The sequence below is a fragment of the Myotis nattereri genome (genome assembly GCF_964212035.1).
Source record: "Myotis nattereri genome assembly, chromosome: 15".
Classification (NCBI taxonomy): Eukaryota; Metazoa; Chordata; class Mammalia; order Chiroptera; family Vespertilionidae; genus Myotis; species Myotis nattereri.
The window spans coordinates 15,655,602-15,683,489 of NC_138090.1; the positions used below are offsets into that span (position 1 = coordinate 15,655,602).

At 44.8% G+C, this 27,888-nt stretch overlaps 1 long non-coding RNA gene across 1 annotated transcript in view; it reads left to right on the top strand.

Annotated features, from left to right (window-relative positions):
* The window catches only part of LOC308530961, a 628,987-nt gene extending 601,506 nt beyond the window's left edge, over positions 1–27,481 (top strand). The window contains exon 8 of the long non-coding RNA XR_013996880.1: positions 26,958–27,481. This is a non-coding gene — a long non-coding RNA (uncharacterized lncRNA). The remainder of the gene's footprint in view (positions 1–26,957) is intronic.
* The last annotated feature ends 407 nt before the right edge of the window (positions 27,482–27,888 follow it).

The window sequence follows — 27,888 nt, forward strand, 5'->3', positions numbered from 1 at the left end:
AAGAGGCCGCCAGAGGAAGGAGCATCTACGCAGAGAGTGAGCCCAAGGGGTGTGTTGTGTGTGTGTGTGTGTGTGTGTGTGTGTGCGCGCGCGCGCGCGCGCACTTGTGCACGTATGTCCACGTGTATGCATGCAGGTGCCCAGGTGACAGTGTGGCAGTACAGGGACATCGGCGGGCAGAGGGGGTAGTTTATGTGAAGATCAGGTGTGAGAGAAAGCATGTTGGTTTCAAAACTCTGAAGTGTTTAGTGTGATTGGGGTTGAGAGGAAAGAGTTGGAGTGAACGGAAGCCTGGGTTCTGCTGGTCTTATCAGTTGTGTCAAGGGGTCAAAGGAGAACAAAAGGTCAAACACAATCACAGAATAGAAGGGCATTTTCACCAGAAAATTTTTTTCTGAGAAAAATGATCAACACTAGCATTTTTTCCACTCTCAAGTTTCTCTCCAAAGAGACTTGAAACCTAGAGGGATCTTCACGTAAAACCAGACAGGAACCCGGGGCCAGGGGAGGCTGCATAGAGACACATGGACCAGTGGTTCCCCTTCTGCTGACCAGCTGTGACCAGGACGGAAGGAAAGAAGCAGTGTCTCAGGCCCCACCTCCCCACTCAGCTCCATTCCCCAGCTCACCCTTCGTCCCATCTGCAGTGACATGGTGCAAAGCAATTTGTCATTTCCTCCTACTCACTTTTCAACCCTTTTTTTGACTTTGCTATGACCTGATCTATTTTTAGTCTTTCTCATGTTCTTGTTAATTTTCCAAATGCGTGCAACTAGCCATTAGTTCTTTCTTTACCCTTTGGAGGACAAAATTGGCGGAATCCTTTTGTAGCTGTGTCTCTGAGGATACTTCAAACCTTATAAAAATTCCATTTTTTTCTATTTTTTTTCCCTTCTGGGAAATGCTGTCTGGTTTTAAAGACGTGGTGTGTGCAGCTCTATCTTTCCAGTTACCCAAGTGGAAGGCTCCTGTTCCTTCCCATGTGTTAACAGTGCACATTTGTATATAAATGTAAAATAAAAATCAAGTGCCAAAGCAATGCATGAAATGTTCCTGTGTCACCGGAGGAACATAAAGGAAAGACATTGTATTTCCAGAGAGGCCCTTTTCACGGAAGGCATTCCTCTGGCAGAACAAACAGATGCTAAAACAAAGAAAATTGGAAGTTGATTGCTTCAAAGGAGAGAGTGCTTTTGGATGTATGGTCCTTCACAGCGTAGCTTCCGGAACACAGTTTCGGCCGTCTCCTCCGCTGCCAGGCCCCTCATGGGGGGCAGTCGGGCCCCCAGCTGACCATTCCCCTTCACTCACCCAGGCCACACAAAGGGTGAGCTCATCCCCGCGTCATCTGATCTTCCAGTGGCCCATCTGGTCACTCCTGGGGATGTAAAATTGGGCTGTCTCTGGGGAATGCCCAGGGCGAAAGTCTCCAAACCTTTTGCATGAGTTTGGGGCTTAATGCATCATGAGTGGAGGTTTTCAGGCTGGTATCCGAATTGTGAAAACACTACCAGCTGCCAGAACTTCAGACTCCTTGGGAGTGACATGGAGGACAAAGCCCAGCTGTGTTCCAGGGACCAGGCTCTCCAGAGGATCGGGACAGGGAGGGGACACTCTTCGGAAATGGCAGTAACTCAGACACATCACTTCCAAAGCCTCTCTCCTCACCCAGGCTCTGGGCCACAGTCTTTGCCCGGGAGGTCTGCGCCTGGCTTACCTGTAGACCCCCTCCCAGACGGTATCTTTCTCCCTGGCAAACTTGACATTCTTGCAATCAAGTCCGGCACAGTCTAGTGGGGGATTTCAGACTGTTTTCTTATTACTAAATGGAGAGGTATTAACAACACAATGCAGAAATTAAAAAAAAAAAAAAAAGAAAGAAAGGCGGAGGGTGAGGAGTTGGGGGAGAAAAGAAAAGACAGCCGCCTGCTCTTTTCTTCTTGGTATTATTATTTGTGACAAAGCCCTGGGTCCATTTTTCTTCATAATTTGCAGGACTCCTAATGGGAACAGCACCTCCCAATTACCATGGCTGCCAAAGGCTAATTTGGTTACCCTCCGGATCCACAATAGGGAAACTGTGTCGAGTCTTTGTGGATATTTGCATACTATACATACCAGGAATGTAAAACAGCTGCCTGGCCCCTCTCCCACTATCATGGCAATTATGGGTCATTAGCTACCCCCCTCCCTCTTTCTTGTTCTCCTCTTCCAGGGTCTGGTAGGCAGTGGTAGGCAGCTGACGGATTTGCAGAGACAAGAAATGAGAGAGCGGAGCTGCACGGCCTATTTGTTAGGCGTCAGAGGCTGACGGACTGCCCCTGAATTGTGCTAGCACAGCGCTGTGCATTTATTCATGATGACCCCCTCCTCCTCTTTTCTCCCACCCTTCCAGACCCAGACGCCCCCCCTCCCCTTTAGGAAGCCTCTCCAAGGGGCAATGCTGGGCCCGCACGTGGCCACGTGTGCGCACTGGCCCAGGCAGCCGGGCCTGGGCCTCTAGGCGAGGCGTGTGCCGCACTTGGCACTGGTGACATGCTCCTCCCGGGACACGCTCCGCTCTGAGCCACCAGCACACTCCGAGCCAGCCCCAAGCACCCGAACGGATCCGCATCAGCAGGAGGGAACGCGTCACTTTGAAGTTTCCTTATTGACTCACCTTGCGGAGTCGGGTGAGCGGGGGAGGCGCAGATAAGAAAGGGGCTTAGCGATGACGTGCTCCCTTCTGTGGAACAATGTGTTGTATCTTGCGGTAGTTAATGGGAAGTTACAGTTTTGAATATAATTTTTCCCCCTTCAGGCTGCTAATTTTATTGACAATATGGATAGATTGAAAGACCCAAAGCTTTTGTGTTGTTTTGTTAAAGCAAATAAGTGAGGCACAAATGTAAATTACATCTCCAGGTTCACATTAGAGGTTTGCAAATAATACGGAGCTAATGGTTATTGCAAAGGAAAATAGCACTGGGATCAATATTCTATACAGTGGAAGGCGATACCTCTCTCTCTTTTAATCACCTCATTGCAGAAATGGCACTGAAATTTGAAATCTCATTTTCTCCATTTGTACAAATTGAACATAAATCACTATGAGTGAGGGGCGGTGGCAGGCAGCTTCACTCTTTGTGGGATTGCATTACTAATTAGTGCGGGGCTAACGCAGTGCACAGCCTGGGAGAGGCTTTGCTGGACCTCTGGCCCAATGCAGGATGCTCCGGGAAGGCCGGCCGTGTGGGGGCCGGCTCGTGGGGCGTGGGTGAGGCTGGGGTCAGCCCTGCGAAAGAACAAAGACTAAGGGCAAAGGGCAAAGGGCATTTCAGACCCTCGCCGGCTTGTGTCACTGTCTGTGCTGCCAGTCCCCTTAGATGCCCGTGGGGTCAGAATGTGTAGGACAGCTCCTCGTAAGACGCAAGTGAAGTACCAGCTTCCCAGCCCAACCTCTGTCTGTGTCTGGAGTGGGTAGGAGCTGGGGTGCCCGAGGACGGAAAAGCTCTGCTCCATGTGGGCACCGCTGGATTAGCTCCACAGGCCTGCGTCCTGCCTGCCCACACCAGCCCCTCCTTCCTTCCCTCTGTCCTTCCCTTCCTTCATTCCTGGACTTTACCTACTGGCGCGGAGTGGCTGTCACAGCTCTAAGCTGGGTGGCAGATATTACCGACCCAGGGTCTTCAGAGATGTCCGTGGGCCTGTGGTATTGTCCCCACTTCAGCTATATTTTCTCAGTGTTGCTTATAATGTACTCAACTTATGGCTGTGGGAAAAGAGTTCAAGACCTCCCTCCCTCCCTGGGCTGAAGTGTCTCATGGCCATGCATGTCTGGACTCCGCAGATATGGGGTTGGGGGAGGGGAGAATGCCTTACATTAAAAGTGACAAAAGGTGGGGGAGGAAGTTGGTATCTGGAATGTGGTAACAGGAGAACAGGCTAGTGGAGCGGGGTGTCGGTTTGGCTTGTGGAACTGCCCGATTTAGGACTCTGTTCTTAAAAAAATTGGGACAACCTGAGCAGACAGAGCCTTTGACTTGTCTTTGCAGCTGGCCACTTACCCTCTTGCTTGGAGTAAATAACATTGTGCTGGGTGATTAATGGAGGATATTTAGTTCATTAAACTTGATACCCCGAGGGCAGGATGGACTGGTGAAATATGTATACATTTATATGCGAGGCTGCTCCCATAAGGGCCAGTGTGTGCAGATTAGCCCAGAATGGGACAAGCTAGTGTCCATCAGGGTGGGGCCTCAGCAACGGCCACTGACAGCAACACCCCCAGATGTAGACAAAGGGACAGCGTTAGAATGAAGAAAGATACCTTTTCATTCCCAGCTGGGACGGCCATTCCTAGCCCAGGGAGGCTGCCATGGCTGAGCAGGGCCAGCCAGGGCACCCGCAGCGTTCCTCCCCAGGCTCTGCCCATCGTTTCACGCGTCTGCCCTCTCTGCCTGCCGCTTCTGCCTGCCTGGGGAGAAAAGGTGGGGAGTCCCATAGACTTATCCACACCCGGGATTTTCTGTCCTGTTCCTCATCCTTAGCAGTGGCAGGAGGAGTTAAAAACAGAGAGGTTAGGGGGGAAACAAGTTTCATTACCTCAGGTTCTTCTCATCCATTTCAATAGATGAAAGCAAAGAAAACACAGCAAACCCCATCCAAACAGTAAGCAGGTGGTGGCCGCTAATAGAGAAGAAATAAAAACCTTTTAGAAATCAGAGCCAACTACAAAAAACACTGACAAAGTGGAATGAAAGTTCTGAACTCTCAGTTCAAAGAAAAGGGTGTTTGAAATAAACCCTTAAAAACATTTCAAATGCTGGGGAAAAAAATTGCTGCTTTAGATATTTGAAGCCAGGATGACTTAATCTGGAGAGACGAGTTTTTGGATTCTACTTAAACACACACACACACACACACACACACACACACACGTGACTGACGGGCCCTTGGAGGTAGGGGCTCGGAGGACAGGCGCACTCGGGTGCACAGGGACTGCCTTGGCCTGACTGCCAATCACAGGTCCATCACCAGCGCCTGGTTGACCTGGGCTTTTAACCTCTGTGCCTCCATTTGCCCAGCTATAAACTGGGGTTACTAATAGGTGTGTCCTCTCACCTCCGGGTCCCCAAGGAGACGTAATAGGATAATGGACCCAATCCTATTCATGGAGAATGAGTAACTGCCATTTTGGAGCCTCTGCCTTTCCAGGCCAAGCAAGTATCCTCCAAAGACCTTTGGGAGACTCCCCGTGTTAGCTTTAACCTTCATGCCTTTCACCTGTGCCTGCTTTGTACCAGGTGCGGTACATGATGACGAGATGAGGAAAGCACACGGCCCCCTCCCTCAGGGGGACCACAGGCTGCAGGAGGCAGGCAGGTTACCAGGTGATTTAGACGGGAGTGTGAGGGAACAAGCAGGGGATGTGTCCAGAGCGCACCTGGGGAGCTTCCTGGTGGAGGGGACGACTAAGCTTGTCTCTAGCAGAAGGAGAAACGTGGCCGGTGTCGAGGCAGGGAAAGCCTGGGAACCATGTGTGCCAAGGAGGAGAGGGATGAGTTTGGAGAACATGGACAAGGCTGTGGCACGAAGGGCAGAGTGAAGGCAGAGGAGCCTGGAGCGGGAAGAGGGGACTGGGCCAACCGGCGTTTGGGTAAGTGGGGAACTGCATTCAGTTGCGGGTCTGGAGGTTGGCAGTTCCTAATTGTGGAGGATTCCCAGTCATCAGCAACCAGCAGCCTTTTATTGGGTTGAGCCACCATCCCTAGCAGTAGCCAGAAATGAAGTCTGTCTCACTAGTAAGGAAGAGGGGTAGTGTGAGTGCCGTATAGGTGCTGAGCGGGCTTTAGCACAGCATACGAGGGAGTGTGGATTTATCTAGAGCAGTGGTTCTCAACCTTCTGGCCCTTTAAATACAGTGCCTCATGTTGTGACCCAACCATAACATTATTTTCGTTGCTGCTTCATAACTGTCATGTTGCTACTGTTATGAATCGTCATGTAAATATCTGATATGCAGGATGGTCTTAGGCGACCCCTGTGAAAGGGTCCTTCGACCGCCAAAGGGGTCGCGACCCACAGGTTGAGAACCGCTGATCTAGAGTGTGGTCTGTGACCATTATCTCAGTGAGATTTGTATTTGTCTTGCATCCACACCCTATGAGATATTTGCACCTCACTTTTCTGTTTTATGAAAGGGCTAAGGAATCCCAAGGGGCAGATCAGTGCACAGAAAAACACTTAGCAGAATAAAGGATAAGAAATTTGGAGATTTGCTGCAGGGAAAAAAACCCCCAAGAATTCTATCTAAAACATAGGGTTCACGGGCAATAGGTTAGTGAACACCTGTGGGTGGGGTGAGTAGGGGCTGGGAGGAGGGGAGTAAAGGGGGGGAAGTGGGAGAAATCTGTAATACTATCAATAATAAAATTATATTAATAAAATAAAACATAGGGTGACAGCACATCCCAATTTGCCCAAGGGAGCCCTGGCTATGCTGATTGTCTTAGTATCCTGTGTAGTTTAATATGTGTCCTGTATTATACTTTTCTATTATTTTTTAACGAAGTGTCATTATTGTTGGATTAAAATAAGCCAGGAGGGGCCCATGGAGCTCCATTTTGTTTCACTGATTCCTTCCAAGATTTCATCCAGCTGTTTGGGAAATGCATGTTCAGTGACCAGAGTTCTCATGTTAACATGTGGAAAAGTACCAGGGATGGCCCATCCCTCTTTTCCAGTTTGTTCCAGACTCAGCTCATTGATGCCCCCTTCTCAAGCACAGGATGCAGGGTGTTTGCTGATGCTGCAAAGTGTGCTTAGCTGGGAGCACCGGGGTTCAATACCTCCTCTGGGTCCCTGTTGGTGGGAGAATTGGGTGCTGCTGCTGCCCCTGCTGACTATCTGAGCCGTGACCAGTGTGCAGCAAGCCCTCTGGTGCCTGTTGGCAGGGTCTGGGCAAACGGGAAAGCAATAGGGTAGGTGTAGAGGAAAATCCTGGCCTCATACAGGAAACAGTCTGAGCAGCCTTGTTATAGGACATAGGATGCTCTTGCAATAGCAGTTTTAAGAATTATTATCATTTAAATCCACAACACTTATTATTTGGTAACATTTTTATTTCAAAATAAACACTTTTGGCAGCAATGAGCTCAAAATCCAAAAGTGCATGCTTAATGAGAAATTAATTACTGAGTTTCCATTACTTACAAAAGTTGATGAAGGTGTAAGTTGCACAAAATATTTACCATCCACTCTGGCAAATGACCACATGAAAAAAACAAAAGACAAAATTTGCTAAAAAGACATGAGCATCTAATTTAAAAAATCGGTAGTTATTTTAAGAAGGCTCTCTTATGGAAGGTGAATTCACATATGAGTCTGCAGAAGGTGGGTTTACAGAATCCTCTGCAAACTCTGATTTTTCATTTATATCAAATGACTTTTTTTTTTTACCTAAATTTCACATTTTTTTTATTCTAAGTCTTTTTATCCATGTGCAATATATCAAGTGTTTGCAGTTAATATGTTGGCACTTTGAACAGAAGAAAAACTGCAAATAGCTCAAGGCTATCGATTTTATTACTGTTTTTAGGTTCCTCACACATTAAAAAATCAGTTAATTCTAACATTGGGTCTAATGATCACTTCCAATTGAGGAAAGCAAAATAGAATTTCTGGAAGTCCATTCTGAAGAACATGAACTATCTGAACTTATTGTCCACACTAGTGTCAAATTCATTTCTTAGATGAACTTTTTAGTTTAACGTTGAATATTAAATCATTAGTTTTGTAGTGATGATAGGCATTCAAATTTTGGTGGAAGCAATGTTATTACAAAATTAAGAAACTTATGGGCAAAAATAGGCTTGGGATTTGTTTTGGTATTCATATGATTCATACTTTCCTCCCAGTAAGCTTCAATGTTAGATCAATGGACATACAAGATGTAGTTGTTTAAATTTATAAATAGTTTTGTTTATCCTGTGAAAGTAATCACAACATTTTTCTCATAAAGTTGACATTGAATATTTAAAAAATACTTTACAGTATGTACTTTCTCTTTGTTGCCCACCACCAAAGGTTTTGTATTTTTGAAGAACTACTTTGTAAATCAACCTACATATTTTGCACTGGTATTGAACTTCTTTTGTAGGCAAAACTGTACATTTGAGTTGCATTTTATTTACCATCAGTTGGATAATCTCACCCTTAATTCTCCAAAGAATGGGTATACAAAAAACTTCACTATAAAGCTTTTAAACAATTGCAGTTGTTGAAAACAATGCTTGCAAACAGAAAGACAATGAAATATATCACTAGAACAGAAAGGGGAAAAAGTGTACAAATTAAATGTTGAGGGCCCAGAAAAATCATAGAAAATTTCACTTGCAAAATTATAATTGCTCTTTGGAATGTCTTGATCTATTGGGCAACTCTTTTGCTGGCATTTCCATTTTTAATTGTATAAAGTTATATTCTTACTGATAGAATGAAACTGAAAGGCTTATGGTTTGGAATCATAGAGACAGTTTGTATGAAGAATGTTCCATTGAAAAAATATCTGTGAAAGGTAGGTACATGAGATGTAGAAAAGAAAATATCTGAGAAAATATTTGGGCCAGCCCAGCTGGTATTGCTCAGTGGTTGGGTGTCAACCTATGAACGAAGAGTTCATAGTTCAATTCCTTAGCGGGGGGTGTGCAGGAGGCAGCTAATCAGTGATTCTCTCTCATCATTGATGTTTCTATCTCTTTTCTCCCTCTCCCTCTCTGAAATCAATAAAAAAAGGTATTTGGGCCAAAATATTTACACATTTTAATATGGAAAGCAGAGAATTGGAATATACTCTGGTAGAATGTGCCTTGTACGTGCAAGGCATCTCAGTAACTTCAGAGAAAGTATTTTTCTCAATTAAAGATAATATTATAATCTACAGAGAAGATTCAATTGAGGGTGTCAACAATTTCAAATTTATTAACGGTAAAATGCAACTTTAGTACTTTTTGGTATGCAATACTTCAAAAAGCTTTAAAAATGGAACCTTGAAGAAGATTATATGCAGTTTTATGAAACAAAAAGATTAAAAAATAAATCCAAGTTAAAAAAATTCTTTAGGAAAATACCATGATGTAGTAATATTAGAAATAAATATGACAAAAAAACATTAAAATATATGAATATATGCTAAACACCATTATTCTGCTAATAGTATTATTTAATTTTTGAATAATAGGTTGAAAAGAATAAATTCATTTGCTTTAATAAACACAGATATATTTATTTGGTGGACATAATTTTATTTTGAAAATAGATTTTAAATGAAAAGATTTTATAATTCCACCAATCTAAGTAAAGTCAATGTATTGGTCAATAAGTTAATACTTTAAATTACATAATTTTGATTATTCCTAGAACTCCCATTTTCTCTCAAAAATGTTCTCAGTTGGTTGATAAATTATGTAACCTCCCAATAATAGGAATAACAACTGAATATTCATCAAGAAGAGATACGAAATGGATCAGAGTCAGTAGAGGAAGGAACAGGAACCGACACCATGGGAGCATAGGAAGAAGTGGGGAGGGCAAAAGGAGGAGCGATGGCGAGCCCCAGGGGAGCACAGCACACTGCTCAAGAGGAAATCCCTGCCAGGGGCCCTGGTACTGACCAGAAAATCTCAAATGTTAGGCTGATTTTGCCAACTGTGGTTTCCCATGTATCTCCAACCTTATTTTGCCCTTCCCCCCTATTCCAATGCAAGAGATCCCACATCCAGTCAGCTAATGTAGGCTGTTGTTACCTAATACAGTTCCACCCAAGGTACCCAGGAGAGCTAAGTACACCAGGTTGTGCACCTGTGAGTGTGGTAACAGGAAAGAAGCGGTAGTGAATCCCTGAAAATGGCCCCATAATATCACAATATAGGGTTTCTCTGGTGGCAAATACCCGTCCCCCTTTCTGAAAGAAATAATTGTCGGCTACACAGACAATACTGTCAATTATTGATTCTTCCGTTCACTGACTCATCTCTTATTCAGTTACCCAATCCTTAATTCATTGACTCCATCAACCAAGAAGCATTTGCTGAGCACTCATTATGCACCAAGCACTTTCTGGTGAGGCACAGAACGGATAGGGCACAACTCAAAGGCGTGCATAGTTCCCAGTTCCAGAGATGGGCAAGGAAGCTGCCAGCTAGAGTAGACGCATGGAGCAGGCCTGTAGGGAACTCGGGAGGAGCATCTATGTAAAGCGGAGAATTAGGAGGGATGACGTCAGAATCTCCTTTGCCATTGCTCCTCCTCACCCCCAATCCCTTTCTTTCCACCTGGGAATGCTGTCTCCCTGGAGGGGTGATATGTCAAAATGCAAGCCACTGCTCTTTGCTCTTGATAATTTTAATAGCAAAAGAAGAGCAAGAATGCAGATCCCCAAGAATGATTCTTTTTGCTCCCTCGGTTTGGTTTCCAGCTGTTGTTTCGTTCCTGTCTGGTCTCGGACAGTATCCTGGAAAGACTTTTAGGACCCAGTAGCTGTTTCCTGTTCCAGGTTCCTCGTGTGTTGTTTCTGGGCAGAGAAATCCAATTCAAGCAAATAATGCTGTCATCGGGATCTTGTGCAGGCTTGGAGCGGGTGGGCCTGGCCAATGGAGTGCTGTGTTTAAAATAGCTTGAGATCTTCAGAAACATTTGTTTTTATTCAGAAGTGTTCATTTGATGTTTCCCTGACCCACACCGTTTTCCTATGGGCTTAAGCTCCCATTTGTTAAAGAAACAGATGGGAAAACCAGTACAGTTTGTGTTTGTTTTAGCATTTAAGACAGCTTACCATGAGTTGGTAGAGTTTGGACACTGCAGATAAGGACACATTATATTCAACAGGCATACAAGGGAACAGAATTATTTGACCAATTTAGAGAGATGGAAGCAGGGACCTACCAATGCCAGGGAATAAATCAGTGGTAAGGCTAGAGGTAGAACACTATGATTCTACTGTGGACTCACTGAACTTGAGTGGTGTGATTTACAGCAGGCCAGGAGGATCTCAAGTGTCAGGCAAATGTTTGTCAACTGCTGTTCATTTCCCTCTACGTCTATCTTATTTTTGCCCTTTCCTTCTCCCATTCAAATGCAAGTGACCCATAGCCAAGTCAGCTAATGTAGGCTATTGTTATCAGATAGAGTTCCACCCAGAGGCACCCAAGAGAGCTGAGGAGTGCCCCAGCCCACTGGGATGGCCCTGTGATAGTCAGGGTTCTGGCAGGGAAGAGACAGCATGCTCAATGTGTTAATTTAATGAAGAGAGTTTAATAATGGAGCTATTTGCAGAGGTGAAAGGGTAAAGGAAACTGACAAAGAATGATGAAGCACCTCAGAGGACTGAAATGGCAAGAGAAGGAACAGTGTTCCTGGTCCCTGGTGAGACCTGTGGCTGTGAGGGAGCCATGGCCATAGGTAAAGCAATGCAGCCACTGCCAAAACCATAGTAAGGCAGGGAGGGGACTGGAATAACCAATCACCTAACTTCAGGGCCTTCCCATTGGTCAAACCCAACTGTAAGCTGGAGGATGCAGTCTGTGGAGGTCAGTCTCCTGGGGACACGGAGCTGGATGGAGGATGGCAGTGTGTCTGCAGGGACAAATAGAAAAATTAGCACAACCCTCACTTTTAAAACATTCTCCTGACTCAGGAAATTATGATGTGTCCAAAACTCAGTATGCTGTTTTTAGTGTTGCTGGCAGAAGTAGAAAGTGTGCCCTTTCGATATGGTGGAACTCTGGCAGCCGACTGGAAGTTTTGCAACTCCATCAGAATCCACAGTATACAGACGATAGCCTTGTGCAAGCCAGATAAGTGTGACTTCACATTATGCCACCAGAGGCAAGATAACCTGAAAGCTACTTCTTCGAGTCTTTAGATTTGCCAGTTTTTAGAGATTTTCTAAATAGATTCCTGAACTAGGAGTCATAAAACCTGGGCTCCTGTTCCAGTTGGCTGTGGATAATCCTCTTTCCAGTTGGCTGTTTTCTCATCTGTGAAACGAGAAAATTGGGTAAAAAGGTGGTTTAAACCTCTTCAGCTCTAACATTCAGTCTTTAAGTCAAAATCAAAAGACCACTAGGAGGAATGGAATGTTTATACAGGTGAATGTCTGACCCATCCTCAGACATAAGTGTATGGAGAGGCAAGAGGAGGTTCTGAAATGCTCAGGCCACTTGACCAGTTGGGCATCACAGTGCCAGAACCAGAAGGTGGGTAGGTGATTTATCACCATGAAGCAGGCTAGCTCCCATGCTTAAAATCTTAGATGCTCTCCGATGTCTCAGGTTGCTTCAGGATCTCTCCCAGCTTAAGACTAATCACAAAGATCCAGGCAGTTTCTTAACTCTGCCTTTCCTCACCCAGAGGAGCAGAGACATTTGAGTCATTATGGGACTCCCTTATGGGAGCTCATCAACAAGGGAGGCTGCTGGAAAAGGCCTCTCCTATAGTTCCTTCCAACCTAGTCCCCAAGGGTACCAGAACCTATATAGGGTCCCCAGAGATCTCCCTTTCCCACCATCTCCCAAGTCAGTTGTACCTGCAGTAAAAGGTAGACCTGAAGACAAATGAAACAGAGAGAGAGAGAGAGAGTCATGAAGTGGAGATCTCTCTTGCCCACATGTAACAAATGTAGTGTAAGAATATCCTACCTTTGCCCATCTCTTTGACTGTGATTGGACTTGTAGGTTGCCTAGTGGTCAAAATAGGCCCTTAGAAAGACACACCTGTGCTACACTGGCCACTTTGTAAGAGCCGCTCCAAAAGCAGTGCCTGTAGCGATCCTGAGAGCAATCAAGATTCCTACATGGCACAGTTAATTGTTGACTATGATAACATATCTCATTATCAGTTTTTCTTTAATGAATTCCTTAATAGATGTCATTAGACATTAAGTGCTACATTGCTTCCTCTAAGGAGAACTATTTAAGGCAACTGCACACACAAATTCCATGCCCTGTATCAGCCCTGAATACCGTCCTTAGCAATCACAAACCACACTGTGGAATCACGTTCTCCTTAGTGGTGAGCTCATGTTAGCTTCTTTGGCTTCTGAATATATATAGTTTTTTCATGTCTTTGAGGGTAAAATTTGAAGCTACGGTAGATGTTCATCAAATAAAATAGGCAGAAGACTGAATTCTAAGAAATTCTCTGGATCCCATAGGAAACACGTAGCTATGATGAGAAATGGATAAACAATCTCAGGTTTTTAGCACCTGTGTAGGGAATTAAACTCACAATTTCCATGTTAATGACACCTTCTCATTTAATTTTCTGTGTGCCAAACTGAAAGTGGAGTTTCACTCCAAAGAGCTGTCTGATTAACTGAATGTGTATGAGATTGTACCTATCAAAACTGATTCTGGAAGCTCATTTAGAACTATAATCTGGTGGGAAGGGGGAGTGAGGGGATTGTACCATGTAGGTCTATCACTGTTTTCTCAGTATCATTATTGGTATTAGTAGTTGGTCATTCATTAACACTAAGCATTAATTATTAATGTTAAGAGCTGCATTGAGCACCAGCAGCCTGCTCTCTGCTGTGTACAACATGGGCCATTCTAGATCATCAGGTTAGCGGACAACAAGCTAAATGTGAAGGCAGATATAGACCAGGCAGCAAGGAGCAGCCCTGTTGCCCTATTTGGGGAGGGTCTTGCTATAGGGGCAAACCTCTGGCCTCCAGACAGCTTTGCAAAAGTAGACAGTGCACCAAAGCCCCCATGAAGAAAGCTAACGTGCACATTATCTGTAGGAGAAATGCAGGAGTCAAATTTGCTGCTCCAAGTTGTATGCCCCAAAGATGGGCAGCATCAGCATCAGCATCAGCTGTGAACTTAGTAAAACCAAGAGTCTCAGGCCCCACTCCGGACCTGTTGAGTAAGTCTGCATTTTTACATAATCCTAGCACGATGGAAATACACATGAAAGTTTGTGGGACACTGCTCTATTATAGTGATTCTCCAACTTCGCCCCACATTAGAGTCTTTTCAGGAGGTTGGAAAATATTAATGCCTAGGCCTCACCCCAGACTGATAAAAATCAGAATCTTGGAGACTGGGTTCAGTCCAGGGGTGGGCAAACTTTTTGACTCGAGGGCCACAATGGGTTCTTAAACTGGACCGGAGGGCCGGAACAAAAGCATGGATGGAGTATTTGTGTGAACTAATATAAATTCAAAGTAAACATCATTACATAAAAGGGTACGGTCTTTTTTTTTTTTTTTTTTAGTTTTATTCATTTCAAACGGGCCGAATCCGGCCCGCGGGCCGTAGTTTGCCCACGGCTGGTCTAGGCATTGGCATGTTTTCAAAAGCCCCAAGTAATTTCAGTGGGCAGTCAAATTTGAGAACCTCTGATCGACTGTGACACTAGATTGACTTAAATTCCTTTGAGAATTCATAATTCTTGGAGTAAATCAGAGACCACCGTATGCATGCAGGTGACTTACACCAACCTGGATACCTCCCTTTGACAATCATACCTACCCCTCTCCATGCCCATGTCCATCCTCCCTAGAGCCCCCAACCACCCAAGAATTCTTGCCTGAACTTTCAGGGCCCAGTATTCTCCTGCCACCTTCCTGAGGGTCACTCCTGGCTTTTGTTGCTTGTTTTCATCTCTAGATGACATCACCTGTCTCACATTCCTCTGCTCATGGCTGTCTCTGTGATTTTCACAGTTTTGGTTACTTGATGGAGGTCGAGGGACTGGGTGGTGGGAGAGAGTAGGGAGCCTTGGTCTCCATTCTTATGTAATCTAACAGAGGCCTCTAAAGATGAGGACCTCACTAGTCTTTTGCATTTAGGGAAGCCTCTATTTCTTATCTCTAACATGATGGTGCTAATACCCACCATACACTTTGTTTATTAAATTCTAAAATACTTAACACACAGCTTCATATTTCCTTCTGCTCCTTACTATGTGATCAGGCCAGAAAGGATACCATTGTCATGGAGGTCAATGGATAAGGTCAGAGAAGGCAGAGTAGGTAGAAGCTATGGATTGTGACATTCTCCCTACCTTTGCGAGAGACTGTTACTTGCCCCCCCCACCCCCCGCAAGTCCTCTCTCCCTTCTTTCATTGTAATATAATTTCTCTGCTGGTCACTTTGCTGCTGAGAATAAGGACTACATTTCCCAGTCTCCTTTGCATGTGGCTAGGCTTGCCAGTCACTTTCCAGGAACCATTCTTAAGAGACAGCTTGTGTGTGCTGTTGTGCCCCTTCTTCTCTCTTCCTTCCATCTTCCTGCTGCTTGGGATATAGGTGCAGCCATCTTGGGCCATGAAGAGGGGGACCACCCCTTAGGGATATTGGAGCAATGTGTTGGAAAGGACTAGCTAGCATTCTTGAGATGCTTGAAGTGCCATGTCTTGGGCCACTTCGGGTGGACTTTATGTGATAATGAAAGGAACTTCCATTTGTTGAAGTCACAATCGTTTTGGCCTGTCTGACACTTGGAGTCGAACCTAATCTCAACTGAAGTACCACCTAACATCCCACATTCCACTTCTGAAGATTTTAAAGACTTGTATCACTCATCAGGAGTGATCTGATAAAATACAGAACAGGCTCATAGCTTAAACTTTGCAAGCAACATTCTGAGCAGGTTGTTGTCCAGCTCTGGAAGAAGTTCAGACAGCACTGAAGGGGCTGAAAGGCAAGGTGGGGGAGTTGATGAAAATCTACCCTTTCATCATGCTGCCAACTGCCCTTTTGGGACAACTTGTCTTGGGCCCGTAAGGACATATGTTGATTACCTTGGCTACTGTGCCTAATTTTTGTTTCAATTTTTTATTATGAAAATTTGCAAACACATGGGAAAGTTGAAAAAAAAGGTTTACAGTGACCACTCACCACCTACATTCAGCTGTTATCATTGGAATACACTTGCTTTATCAGTCTGCCCATCTATTCATCCCTCTACCCATCCATCAGTTCACCTTTTTAAAATCGTATTTCTAAGTGCATTGCAAGCATCATTTCCCCTTGAACACTTCCCCACTACCTAAATTTTGTTTATTTTTACTTACAGCTTCTCTGTTTCTGTTCAAGCCCATTTCCATGTACGAAGGGAGAATTATGGCCTTAGAGATCTGCATAGGGTTTCTCTGGCCCCTTCCAGCACCTGAAAGTACTGGGCAGTTAGTGAAAGTGGCTACAAAGTCAGAGAGAGAAGTCCTCTGGAGACGTCATGCTTCCTCATTCTTCCTCTTACATTTGCTCTAATATTGTTCTCTAGATCTCTTTGAACCCCCGTAGGTCTTCCCCTAGCCTGACTCCTGCCATTTATTCCCCTGGCTTACTGAAGTATAACCATCATTCCTCGGCGGCCATTCCTTGTTCTTCATCCTCTTCACCTACATCCTCCTCAGACGCCCTTGCAGTGAAGCCTGCCCTTCTTTGTCCCATCCGTAGGGCATCTGGCCAGTTGTTCTGTACCTGTCAGGTCCGACTCTTGTCACCTTGAACAGCAGTTCAAAGCTCATGATTTGCTCCTTGCTTTCTGCCTTAGTGCTTCCTGTGGTTGCAACTCAGGCCTCACCAAAGCCTCAGTCTCCTGAGCATCCCCCTTTCCACCCCCTGGGAACCCCAGGATATCAGACTTCCTGGAACAGAGGAGGGAATGGAGAATTCAGTATTCGCTCTCTGGGTCTTCTAGTAAGGAGACAGTGCCTAGAGGAATTTGTTTGATAAATGCTCTGGTGGTGGAGAGCTGACAGTGTGCCAGGAAACACCTAAGCACTTTGTGTGCATGCGCAGTTCCTCATTTCACCCCTCCAGTAACATGTGAAGGTGGGTACTTTTGTTTCTCTTCCTTTTACAAGTGAGGAAACAAGGGCACAGGGAAGTTAGTAACTGGCACAGCTGATGAAAGTCTTCTGGAGGCATTTTTTAAACCAGGGAAGCTCAGGCTAGACAGAATGATTTTTTTGGAAGGGGGAGGAATTTGGATGTAATGCTTTGTAGAGCTACAATTATGTTTGTATTTTCATGTTTCTGGGTTTGTTTCTCAAAGCAGTGTGTTTCAAATGGGGATCTTCAGGGTTCATGAACATTCTTGTGTTTTACTACCTTTTCTTCTAAAGGCTCTGTGCATTCCTTCAGTCTAAAAAATTCTGGCTTGGCGGCCAGGACTAGGGTCTGTCCTCCAGTCTGCCCTCTCCCGATGGTCATGGCCTCAGACTACAGTCCAGGCCATGGAGGTTGCTGTGTCCCAGAAACCTTGTTTCACAGAGCATTTGGAGTAATTTTCTTATTTATCTCATTTGTGCTTTGGGCTAGACGTGGAGCCAAAACCATGACCTCCTGGTTCATAGGTCATTGTTCAACCACTGAGCCACATGGGCCAGGCCAAAAATCCAAAGGAGAACAGGGCTGGAGAAGGGAGAGGTTGTTCTCCAGGCCAGGAAAAGGCATAGCAAAGGTCCAGAGGCGAGAACCCGCCAGAGTATTTGGGAACAGGGGTAGGTTTGTCACCTGGGGTGGCAGCACTGAGCAAGGTAGTGGCTGTAGTGAGGTATGTGGACAGCTTATCTATAGAGCCTTGAATGCCAAGCTAGGGAGGCTGGAGGATGCTATAGGCAGCAGGAGCCAGAGAAGGAACAGAGGAGAAGGACCCCACCAGGGTTCCAGCTTCCATTGAAACCTCAGGTGCCTGGCAGAAACAGTCAAGGTAGCTTCCGAGAGGAGAAGGAGTGAGATGGGGGTGGCGGGGGCAGTTCCTGCAGTCCTAAGCCCCTCCTGCCCAGCCCACCAGGAGAGTGACGTGGAAGAAGAGGCCTCTGGCTCTGTCCCTTTGCCACAGGAAGGAAAACACCAAAGTTGAAGATGGCTCAGCTCTCAGACCCTAATATCGTTTTTTAGCCCTTTTTCTTCTGAGAGAAAATGGTTTAATTCTGCTTCTTGAGCTGCCCTTTGCTTCGGCGCAGCATAAGCTGAAGAAAGGGAAAATAACTATTAACTCAGAGAACTGAAATCAGAGAAATGGAGAAATGCGGTGAGTGGGTCTGTGTTTCTCACAGGCACTGGAGCCCTCTGTGCACTGCACTTGCCCGGGCTCAGAGGCCCAGGGCAGCTGGGTCCCCTGATCTAGTAGCCAGGCCAGCCCTGCCTCTCCCTTTGAAGGTGAGGGCCCCCACTCCTGCCCAACCCCCGCATCTCCCCAGTATGCCCCTGCCATGATGTGCCCGCCTTCGAGGGAAGCTGAATTACACCAACAGATAGTGACTGTTGATGATGGTCGAGGGACATGCCAGGAAAGCAAACTTTTCCGGGGGACAAAGGAAAGATAAGGAGAGAGGGAGCGAGGTCAGGGACTAAGTTGGTCCCTAACCTCTCGGTGTGACTGAGCCTCAGCACAGCTGTGACATTAGCAGCCGGCATTTGAGGCACAATAATAATTCTTCAGATCAAAGCAGCTCCGTCTTTAGACAATTATAGTAAAATTGAAGCCCTCCTCTAAAAGCAACACATGCTCTTGTTGTACTCCCCCTCCCCCTTCTTATTTTATTCTTTATGAACAAATTGGTTTTCAGGGCTATAGAAAGAATCGATTGGAAGCTTAAATTCTCACTGCCTGCCCAGGGGTGGATTCGCAGGGGTGGACATGGAACATCTGAAAGCTGATTTTTAAAAAAATTGATATCCAAGAATAAAAGAGAGAATAGTAGGAGATGCTGATCAGGAATGAATAAAGTCTCCTTTTAAGCTGAAATAACCCCCTCCCCCCCATCTTCCTCTAGAAAAGCCGGACTGTAATTGCTTGCAATCACTCGGCACAAATTGTCTGCTCGTATTTGCTTTTTAATTTTGTATAATCTGGTCCATTTCGCTCTCTCTGCCTTTGAGCTTAACCTCTCTCTCTCTTTCTCTCTCTTTCTCTTATTTCTTTTCTCTTACTCTCTCTCTCTCTCATTAATTCTCCAGGGCTGTTCAAAAAATTAGTAATAATTCCCACTGATATTTGATGGCTTTTACCAAGCAAAGGCACTCAGGGAAAAGAAAAAATACACACACACACACACACACACACACAAAATGGAATGAATCTGAGCTGCATCTGCTTAAATGTTCATTTCTGCATCCAAAGTATTGTTTATTTCAAGGCATTCATACTGTTTCTTAAGGCATGGCAGACATTTTAGTAAATAAATAGATTCACCCCAAACTGAGCAAAGAAAAACCTGAACAGAAGAGGTGATTTCTCAGAGTAACTGCACGATTTTCTCCTGTTTTTTAAGGTTTATATTTACTGGCCCTGACATGTCCCCATTTGCTCTTGCTCTGAGGGACATGCCTTCTGTTTAGCATGCTGCAACGTCCAGCTGCCGCCTGCCCCAACCTGTGCTTGTCCCTGTCCTTCTGTCTGTGTTTTACTTACATAGGGGCCAACACATCTGGAAGGAGACACATCAGTTGGTATTGCTTACTTTCCAACTCTACACTAGTAAAAGGTGATATGGAGGTGGAGGGGGCATTTAGATGGAGAAGTCCACAGTACGAATCCTCATTGGCAGAGAAAAGAAAAAAACAACAACAACAAATATAAAACAAAACAAGGAAAAGAGGTGGGTGTGAAGAGAAAGCAAACAAAAAGAAAAGCACAGCCCTTGCCGGTTTGGCTTGGTGACTAGAGTGCTGGCCCTTGCATTGAAGGGCTGTGGTTTTGCTTCCAGTCAAGGGCATGTACCTCGGTTGCAGGCTCAATCCTCGGCCTCATCAGGGTGAGTGCGGGAGGCAACCAATGGAGGTGTCCCTCTCACATCAATGTTTCTCTCTCTCCCTTCCCCCTCCCTTCCACTCCCTCTAAAAATCAAAGGGAAAATATATCCTCAGGTGAGGATTTAAACAAAGAAAAGAAAAGCACAGGCTATACTGGAAGCTATGGATGCAACTCAGACTCAGGTATCTGCTTTCTCTCAGCACTGTCTGCCCTGGACTTCTGAAACAGAGACTAGATGTCTGAGAATGAAATGAGTTGAAGAACTTCAGTAGAGCAGACGGCTGAGAGTTTGCTTCCCATCTTGCCTCTGATCCTGACTGTGGGTCCATTTACAGAATCCTTAACTTCTTGGTACTTCCGTTTCCTTTTCTGCATGATTGGGGTGACAAGATAGCCTTCCTTATGGGGTTGCTTACAGGAAATAACACAGGGAAGTGCATGGCAGGTACTCGATATGTTTTAAGTGCTCCGTCAGTATTAACTACGATTATTATATCAGCTTAATCACAAATGTTTTAAGATATCAGTCAGGACTCACAGGGAAGCAGACACTAGCCATGGTACGGAATAAGGAATGTACTATAGGCGACTGGCCTTGCGCAGATATGGAAGGAGGTGGGGAAGTAAGAGCTGGAAGGAGATTTGGAGAAACAGAAAAGTTCCTGGCCCAATGGTTTCACTGGAGAATTCTATCAAATATTTAATGAATTCCCACCAATTCTACTCAGTTTCACCCAGGAGGAAGAAAAAGAGGAAACCCTTCCCAGTTTGTATTATGAAGTTACTATTACCCTGATACCAAGACCAGACTAAGACAGCTCTGGGAAAACTACAGGCCAGTATCCCTCATGAACACGGAAGCAAAAAATTTAAACAAATTGTTAGTGAATACAATTCAGAAATATGTAAAAAGAATTATATACTGTGACCAAGCAGGGTTAAGTATAAGGAGTGCAAAGTTGGTTAAACATTCAGAAATCAAACAATGTCATCCACCATATAAAAGGGCTAAAGAAGAATAATCCCGCTGAAATCGGTTTGGCTCAGTGGATAGAGCGTCGGCCTGCGGACTGAAAGGTCCCAGGTTCGATTCCGGTCAAGGGCATGTACCTGGGTTGTGGGCACATCCCCAGTAGGAGATGTGCAGGAGGCAGCTGATCGATGTTTCTCTCTCATCGATGTTTCTAACTCTCTATCCCTCGCGCTTCCTCTCTGTAAAAAATCAGTAATATATATATATATATATATATATATATATATATATATATATATATAAGAATAATCCCATTATAAAGAGGAAACAATGACAAAATTCAATACACATTTATGATAAAAACTGAACACAAGCTAAACATGCAAAAATCAATTGTATTTCTATATATTAGCAATAAGTACATGGAAATCAAAATTAAAAATAACTTCCACTTATACTAGCTATAAAATGAATGCTTAGGTGTAAATCTGTAGATATAGCATGTGTATGTTGAAAACTACAAAATGCCAATGAGAGAAATCAAAGAATATCTAAACAAATGGAGAGAAATAACTATGTTCATAGTTTTTAAAACTCAACACAGTAAAGATGTCAATTCTCCTTAGAAATATAGGGTCAATGTAATTCCTATAGAAATCCCAGCAAGATTTTTTTTTATAAATATAGGCTAGAATATTTAAAAATTTACGTGGAAATTCAAAGGAACTAGAATAGCTAAAATTGTTTTTGAAAAAGAAGAGTACAGTGGGGGGAAATCAATCTGCCCAATTTTAAAGACTTCTTATATGGCTACAGGAATCAATGCTGTGTGGTATTGTCACACAGATCAATGGAGAAGAATAGAGAACCAGAAATAGACCCACACAAAATATGTCCAAATGATTTTTGACAAAGATATAAAAGTAATTCAATGGAGGAAAGATAGCCTTGCAGCAAACTTTGCTGGTACAATTGGATATCCACGGACAAACAGAAATGTACTTCAATCTAAATTCACACCATTTACAAAAATTAACTCAAAGTAGATCTTAGAGTTAAATAAAAATCATAAAACTTTTAGGAAAAAAATAGGAGAAAACTTTCAGAATCTAGGGCTATGCAAAGATTTTGTAGACTTGACCTCAAAGCCCAAGCCATATAAGGAATACTTGATAAATTGGTTCAACAAAATTAAAAATTCTTGCTCTGTGAAAGGTCTTTTTAGGAGAACTAAAAGGCAAGTTGCAGACTTGGAGAAAAAAAATTGCAAAGCACATATCCAACAAGGGACTAAGTTTCTAGACAATATAAGAACTCTTAAAACTCAACAGTAAGAAAAGCAAACAATTCAAGTTGAAAATGGGCAAATGACATGAAGAGACATTTACCATATATGATATGCACATGGCAAGTGAGTACATGGATAGATGTTCCATATCATTAGCAATTTGGGAAATACAAGTTAAAACCATAATGAAATATCATCACATACCCATGAGATTGGGTAAAATAAAAAATAGTGACAACACTAAATGCTGGCAAGGATGCAGAGAAATCCAATCACTCATACATTGCTGGTAGCAATATAAAATGATACAACTGCTCTAGAAAAGAGTTTGGTTGTACTTCGGAACATGTTTTCCAGAGAAATGAAAACTTATGTCATACAGACAACCTCTACATGATTGTCTATAACAACTTTATTTATAACTAGAGGCCCGGTGCACAAAAATTTGTGCACTCGGGGGGGGAGGGGGGGGAGGGGGGGAGGGGGGGGTCCCTCAGCCCGGCCTGTGCCCTCTCGCAGTCTGGGACCCCTAGGGAGATAACGACCTGCTGGCTTAGGCCTGCTCCCAGGTTGCAGAGGGCAGGCCCAATCCCTAGGTGCAGCCCCTGGTCGGGCTCAGAGCAGGGCCGATTGGGGAGTTGGGGTGCCGCCCTGTCATGCACAGAGCAGGGCAGATTGGAGGTTGTGATGCCACCCTCAGTCACGCTCAGGGTATGGCCAATTGGGGGGTTGAGGCACCGTCCCCTCTCACACTCAAGGCAGGGTCGATGGGGAGGTTGCGGTGCCATCCCCTGTCACGCACAGAGCAGGGCCAATCGGGGTTGGGGCGCTGCCCCCATCACACACAGAGCAGGGCCCATCAGGGGGTTGGGGCACCGCCCTCTATCACCCACAGAGCAGGGCCGATCAGGGGGTTGGGGCGCCATCACTCTCACACTCAGGGCAGAGCCAATGGGGAGGTTATGGCTCTACCCCATCACACACAGAGCAGGGCCTGTGGGGAGGGGAGGGTTGGGGAGCTCCCCCCTATCAGGCACAGAGCAGGGCTGCTCAGGGGGTTGGGCCCCGCCCCCTGTCAGACACAGAGCCGCAGGGCGATCAGGGGGTTTGGGCGCTGCCCCCTGTCACGCTGATCCCAGTGCCGGGAGGCCTCGCGGCTCCACTGATCCCGGTGCCGGGAGGCATATTACCCTTTTACTATATAGGGTAGAGGCCTGGTGCATGGGTGGGGCCGGCTGGTTTGCCCTGAAGGGTGTCCTGGATCAGGGTGGGGGTCCCCACTGGGGTGCCTGGCCAGTCTGGGTGAGGGGCTGAGGGCTGTTTTCAGGCTGGGAGTGACTGAAGTTCCCAACTGCTCCTTTTTTCCTTTTTTTTTTTTTTATTCTGGGCCAGCTTTACCTTGAGGCTTGGCTCCAGCTCTTAGGCCTCCGGCTGAAAGTAGGTTTCTGGCCTTTGCTTACAATGTTGCGAATCTGCTGGCTGAAGTCCAGCGGTATTTGTTACAGAGTTTCTTAAACTGCCAGCTCAGAGGCCTGCAGCCGCAGGCGGGGAACGTTGGTTTCCTCCAACGATCCTCAGTCACTGAGGCAAGCAAGCCTCATGTTAGTTTCAAGCTGCCTGGCTGCCAGCCGCCATCTTGGCTGACAGTTAATTTGCATATCTCGCTGATTAGCCAATGAAAAGGGTAGCGGTCGTACGCCAATTACCATGTTTCTCTTTTATTAGTGTAGATAGCAAAAAACTGGAAGTAAGTCAGATGTCCCTCAGTGGGTAAATGTTTAAACAGCTGTGGTACATCCATACCATGAGGTTCTACCCAGCAATAAAAAAGAATAGCCAGAACCAATCACCAGAGAATTATGCTGAGTAAAAAAAGCCAATTCCAAAATATAACACACTTTATGATTTTATTTACATAGCATTCTTGAATTCACAGACTTAAGAAAAAGAGGATAGACTAGTAGTTTCCAAGGATGAAGTAGGGAGTGGGCATGGGAGGAAAGTGGGCGTGGCTATAAAAAGGGCAGCAGGAGAGTTCCTTGTGGTGATGGAAATGTGTATCGTGACTATATCGTTGTCAATATCCTGGTTGATATAATGTCATGCATCGTAGTTTTAGATGATGGTATCATCGGAGGAAACTAGGTAAAGGGTTCATGCATCTCTCTGTATTTTTTTCTCAACTGCAAGTGAATTGATGTTTATCTCAAAAAAACAGTTTAATTGAAAAAAAAAAAAAACAGAGGCTCAATCTATTCAGAGACTCCACAAGCTTTTCCACATTTAAAATAAAATTAACTTTTTGTGGTTTTTCTGATCTTGTTTGGGGGAATTAAATTGATATATCTTAAATGTGTGTTCATCCTTTCATTTCTCCTAGCTTACTGGTACCCATCAACAGGTACATAAGTGTGATAGAAAGAGTGTAAATGTTACTAACGCCCATGGATGAGTTTGTTTTATTAGCTGCAGTAATTAGGCAAATGAGCTTCCTAATAAGCAAATCAGTTAGAACAGTGTAGACTGGGATATTTATTCTCCTTGTCATTGTAGGCAGGTTTCCGTTGCTACTAATATAAAGCTTTATTGACATGTTTCAATTATGTTGGTTCCTTAATTGTTTAAAGCAGGGAAAAGAGAGTTTACAGAGCACCTATAGGAAATGGTTTAAATAGTTTTTAACAAAGAGGGAAAATAACATAACAAAAGTGAGATAAAGATTGCGGGTGAGGAGTAGGGGGAGGTCACTGGAATTAGGGAGAGGGAGGTGACTTAAGGCTAAAACCAGGAGTCAGAGGAGAAGCTTGAAGCTCAGGTCCAAGAATTCTCCTTGGATTTCTTACATAGCAGGTAACCACTGCGGGGCTGAAACACGTGTATATCTAAAAGGAAAAGAGAAAAAGAAAAAAGGAGAAATAACGAAAGAAAGGGGATTCAGAAAGAGAAAGAGAGATTTCTTTAAGGACAGACAGAATTATTTAGCTGGCTAAAGAGGGGACAGAAAAGTGAACAGCGACCGTGATCACCAGAATAGTCACGGGGTTGTGATGACACAGGCACTTTTCTGTGAAGCCCATAGAAAGTAACAGGAAAACCTTTTAAACCACCGAGCTTCATGCCCCCTTCTTTAGCTGGTGTCACAGTCTTCCCAGGAGGAGCCGGGATGGAGGGAAAATACAGCCCGCCAGACTCCTCTCCTCTGCACTAGGCTGTGTGCTAAGAACTTCCCCTGCTTCATCTCGTGTAGACATCACCATGAAGCAGGTATTACTCCCTCATTTTATAGGTGACTGAATGCGGTTCAGAGAGGTTAAGTAGCTCGCCCAAGGTCATTCTGCTAATAAGTAGCAGATCCCCATGGAAGGAAACTTTCCAGCTCCCACAATGCAATCAAAGCCAGGTGCCTGGTGGGGGAACGTTCCCTGAAAGGAAAGGCCGGGCCTCATTGTCTCCATCCCTGAGCTCAGGGTTTCCACTCCCACTGGCATTTCTCATTACCTCTGACCCACCAGGCTGGTTTCAAGGGAGCTGCTACCCCTTGGGAGAAAACTGCCAGTGTCTTCAATAAAAACCCTACGTATTAGCTGTAGAGAGAAGGTGCAGGGAAGAGTGGTGGGTCTTCCATTCTGCTCAGAAACAGGGGGTTCAGCCCCCGCCATCTGTGGTAGTCCCTCCTCCATCTCTAACCTAAAGCAATCGTGGAGTCCCTTCCTCTCTAGTCTGTCTGATCCTAGAGCCCAGGATCCTTCACCATGCTGAAGGGAACTTACCGGCAACCTTCTGAGTGACCATTCAAGCACTTTTGCCTGAAAGGTAATTACTAATTAATTAACAAAAAAACAGAGGCTAAATGTATTCAGTGACTCCACAATCTTTGTCACCTTAAGTCGCCTCCCTCTCCCTAATCCCAGTGACCTCCCCCTGCTCCTCACTTAAAGGGGAGGTAGGCAGAGAAATATCACTACTTAAAGTGTATGCATTTGAGCCAGGCCAACTGGCTCAGTGGTTGGGCATCAACCTATGAACACATGCCCAGTTGTGGGCTCACTCCCCAATGGGGGCGTGCAGGAGGCAGTCAGTCAGTAATTCTCTCTCATCATTGATGTTTCTCTCTCTCTCCCTCTCCCTTTCTCTCTGAAATCAATTAAAAAAATATTTCTAAAGCGTGTATGCATTTGATTTTCAGCAGTTGATGCTAAGTAATTCTTTGTTAAATAAATAAATGACCAAAAGCGGCTCGAGTCAGTCTTTCCATCCAGATAGAAGGTGGAAGGACATCTGGCTCCCACTCGCTAGGCCTGGGGGCAGCTCTTCACTCATTTTGAAGTTGTCATTTTCATTTTGATGTCCAGGCAGTTACTTTTAGAACCTGAATAGAAGAGATAAAAGGTTGTGACTTTTTGAGTAGAACCTGCTTTTCACCATAACTAGCTGTGGTCTTTTCTGTCAGAACACGGAGTAGGTTTACAATTGTGAGTATGTGAAACAGAATTTATTCTTGTATTATTATTTGTTAACTACTCTAACTATTGTATTATTTTCCATACGAACAACTGTAAACCTCCTTTTGCCCCAGTCTTTGTTGTCCTATTTTCAGTCTTTAGCGGTAAGTGTTCTGTGCCAAGGAAGTAACATTTTCCAAGGAGATCCATTGTCTTGGATGTTTTCTAAGGATGTAGCCCCTGTGACACTTCGGTTTGTCTTTATCTTTTTGCTTTGTGTCATATGGAAGGTAGCCTGTGGAACCACATGGACTCTCCTGTGCTGCAAGAGATGGAAGGAAGGGAGGGAGGGAGCGAGGAAAAGAGGAAGGAAGGAAGGAAAGAGAGAGGGAGGGAGGGAGGGAAGGAATCGCTTCAATTTGGAAATTAATTTTAGTCTCCAGCTACTTTAAGAACTTGAAAAATTGAGCAAACTCTTTTTTCCCCCTTTTCTTTTTAGGGACTTGAAAAGGAAAACGAGGAACAAGTATAAAGTGTCCCTGTGTCATAACCCTGCCCTGTTCTCAGGGAAGTGAACGTATGGAAGGCGGTGGGACATCCTAGCAAAAGAGGCAAAAGGCTCCTGACTTGGAAAGAACGCTGCCTCTCGCTTCCCCCATAAGAGGGAGAGCGCCTCCAGCACCCCGTCTTGTCCGGACTATTGGAAGACAGCAGTACGGTTTCCTGGGCTGGCGGAGTCTGACTAGCAGTTTTGTCCAGGTAAGTGATGCTCTTACTTCAGTTTCTAAGAAACATGAAGAATGAAAATGAAGCAGTGCACTGTCAGTGCTTCATGAAGGTGACTCTGTGGTAGAGCATGTGCTACAGGGAGAGAAATACTGGGAGCCCCTGCCAACCCAGGCCAAAGGATTTCCCCACCTGAGTCCCCTCACGTCTCCCCAGACCAAACAGATGCCCTCTGTAAAAATGAATTGGTGCCTGCTTCTTAACCAGCAAACGTTGGAAGGGGGGAAATGCAATATTAAAAAAAAGAAGAAGAAAATTACATGTGTATTTTCTCCTGACACAGTTTTAAAAGCTGTTTACAGCTGATTTACAATGCTCATAGTATTCAGTTTTTCATTTGAAATTCTAATAAGTCCTTTGAATGGGTTTGGAGCTTGTTAGAAAGTAAAGGGAATGAAATGTCTTCATTGAGCTGTCAGGTTATACTGGCTTCTTCATGGACGTCCTAGGTATCTCTTTAGAGTCACCTTTCTTTCCATGGAATGTGGTTGAGTTGATTTGGGCAACAAAAACAAATATGGAGCGGGAAGAATCACTACGTAGAACCATCATGTGTGTGCACTTATGTAGCCACCTGGGTCTGTATCTTCTACCCACCACTTTGCATGTTCCTTTGATGCGTGAATGAACTGGAAGAATTATCT